This window comes from Salvia splendens, chromosome 13 (assembly GCF_004379255.2).
Source record: "Salvia splendens isolate huo1 chromosome 13, SspV2, whole genome shotgun sequence".
Classification (NCBI taxonomy): domain Eukaryota; kingdom Viridiplantae; phylum Streptophyta; class Magnoliopsida; order Lamiales; family Lamiaceae; genus Salvia; species Salvia splendens.
In genome coordinates this window covers 13,059,107-13,061,805 of record NC_056044.1, presented here as the reverse complement: position 1 = coordinate 13,061,805, position 2,699 = coordinate 13,059,107, and the positions used below count along the sequence as shown (strand labels likewise).

The following is a 2,699-nucleotide window of genomic DNA, read 5'->3' as shown; positions in this document are numbered from 1 at the left end:
TTGACGAGGATGGAGGATGTTGAGCATTTAGACAAGGATCATATTCAATAAATGTTCCGGTTGCTATTGTGTCTTCGTACATAGTAGTAGCTAACTCTCAAATGCTTCCGCTATGCCAAGTTTTAAAACCCTTATGTTTCCTTAATCTGTTGAGCTATTTCCATTCAAACTATGTTGCTTTGTGATCTCAGACTATAATTTGGTAATAAAGTTTCGTCTTTTGATCTACATGTCGTACCCTTGATTGTTTCCCCTTTCTTCCCCGCTTCTTATTTCCCCCATTAGTCGCGATCCACTGTGCTTTCTATCCTTAGGAGGTGCGGTCGTGACAGAATGGTATCAGAGCAACTTTTCCTTCCGCTCTGGACCGAGAGTCTCTTATTCAATCTAGTCTAGACTCGTTTCGCTAGACTAAAAGAGTATACATTGAAGGCTCAACATCCCGTCTCGCCTCGCTCAACAAAAGAGAAGGTAAAATGTTTTGAAATGAGGAATGTTTATGCAATTGATGTTGGACGTGATCATGAATGGAGAATGATTGATAATATTATGAGATGTAGATTTCAAAGGCCTTAGATGTAGGCTAATTGTATACGTGCGGACTATACTTTCTTTTAAGGGAATATATTTATCGATGCAACGAATGAGGCATAGAAAAGAGCGAATTCCAAGGGGTGATGAGATGACGAGACAATAGCAACCCTGTGAAGCGCGACTTGTTCTAGTTCGAAAGATTGGCGAGATTGCAAGTTACTACGTTTCTTCATACCAGGGCGAAATGCTCGAACGAAAATAACGCACGAAACATCTATCCTTAGATGATAACTGTAAAAGAAAGAATCATTTGGGGGAATGCAGAATTGGGACTAGTATGTGCTACAAATGTGTTGGAGTTGGACACTTTGCCAAAAAGTGCCCGAGCAACAACAATGCTGGTTATGAGGAGGCTACATGAGAACTCGACAATAAAAGGAAAGAGAAGTACCAGGAGTTGTTCGTTAGAGATGAGCAAATTTCGGGATGAAATTTCTGTTAAGGTGGGTAGAATGTAACGCCCGTACTTTTTATAGTACTTGGAATAACACCAAGTTACTACGAGACAAATAATAATTTGTCTAAACGAAAGAAAACGAACAAAAATAAATATAAGAACTTGGGCCGACCCAAATAAAATAAATCAAAGTCCAAATGTCCTTAAATATTTTAAAAGAGTGTTGGGCCATTGAATTCTCTTATATTTTCCCAACTTGAACCCAACTCCACAAATAATATGTTGGGCCCAATTTATTCATAGAAAAATTTTGTGCAAGCCCAAAACCCTTTCCTCTCTTCCCCTACGCCAACTTCTCCACTCCATGGAGACTCCCCATTTTCAAGTGACCTTCCATCCTCCATCTTCTACATTCAATCCTGCAAATCAAAGGTCACCCAAGTTTAATACATTAGCTTCTTGCGAAGACCCTTCCCTAACACAATCACCATTTGCAAATTTTAGCAAGAACAAAGTGAGAGAGAACCGAGAGAGAAGGAGAGTGGAAAAGCTTTTGTGCCCAATTTTTTTTCAAACTCTTTACTAATCAGAGAAACTTGATCGTAGAGTGGCAATCACCAATCCACCACTACACACCTCAAGCTGATAGAAGGTATAAACTCCTTCCTTTCTTTCTCAAATTCATGAACATATAGTATTGTCCACGAGCATTTCATCACATAAACCAATCAAGAACTTGAACGCATAACTCGAATAAACGTAATCCAACAATCAACACCGATCGAACATCACGAATTGAAAACCCCTTGCTGCGTTTTGAAAACTGAAACGAAAGAACATAATTGAGTAAAGAAGCTTATCTTTCGGGTTGGTTTCGTGACGAATCGGGGCTACGGTGATGTTTCGGGGCTGCACGACCACCGACGGAGCAGCGGCGAACGGCCCCGACGGCTCTGGGCAAACGGAGCAGCGGCGAACAGCCCCGACGGCTCTGTGCAGCGGCTATGTGTGACGGAGGCAGCGACAGCAGCAACTCTTCCGGCGTCTGACGGAGGCAGCGGCTGGACGAATCGGCGACAGCAGCAGCGTCCTCCCGGCGACAGCAGCGGCGATTTCCGCCGAGAAGACAGCGGCAGCGGTGGCTGGCGAAGGCTGACCCGGTGACGGCTGGGAGACAGCAGCGGCGTCGACTACGCCGACTGCACCGTGACAGCAACGTCACTGATTCAAGGAGTGGTGGCTGGCGAAGTTTTGGAGATTGAGCGACGGGAAGTAGGGATTTTGAGTTATTTGGGGATTTTGTTGGAAGTGAGAAGAGGGAGAGAGGGATGATCGATAGTGAGGAGAAGTGATTGGTACATCCTTGTTGGACTCCTTTTTGGGCTGCAAATAAAAGATGAGTTGGGCCTCTCTCTTATTTTTTTTGTTTGGGGCCTTCTTAATTAAATTGGAGATATAAGGTGGGGAAATAATTGCGATAATTAACGTATGCGCTTGAATAATTTTGAGGTTCTGTAATACGATTTCGTGGAGAAAATACGAGGAGCCAACGGAGGAGGTATGGGCGTAAGCGGCCGACCGGCGTCGCACGCGACGCCTTGGGCGGCCGCCGAATAATCGAAAAGGCACGAAAAACCTAGAAACGGGTTTAAAGACTTTAAATAGAGTTCATGCATTCTAAATGGTTTCTTTCTTGAGATTGATGTGT

General features: G+C 43.7%; 1 long non-coding RNA gene across 1 annotated transcript; it reads right to left on the bottom strand.

The window, feature by feature from the left end:
- Nucleotides 1–1,142: 1,142 nt before the first annotated feature.
- On the bottom strand, nucleotides 1,143–2,336 carry LOC121760226. The gene is made up of 2 exons (XR_006041843.1): nucleotides 1,628–2,336; nucleotides 1,143–1,410 (listed from the first exon to the last, which is right to left on the bottom strand). It is a non-coding gene; the product is annotated as an uncharacterized LOC121760226 (long non-coding RNA).
- Nucleotides 2,337–2,699: the final 363 nt, after the last annotated feature.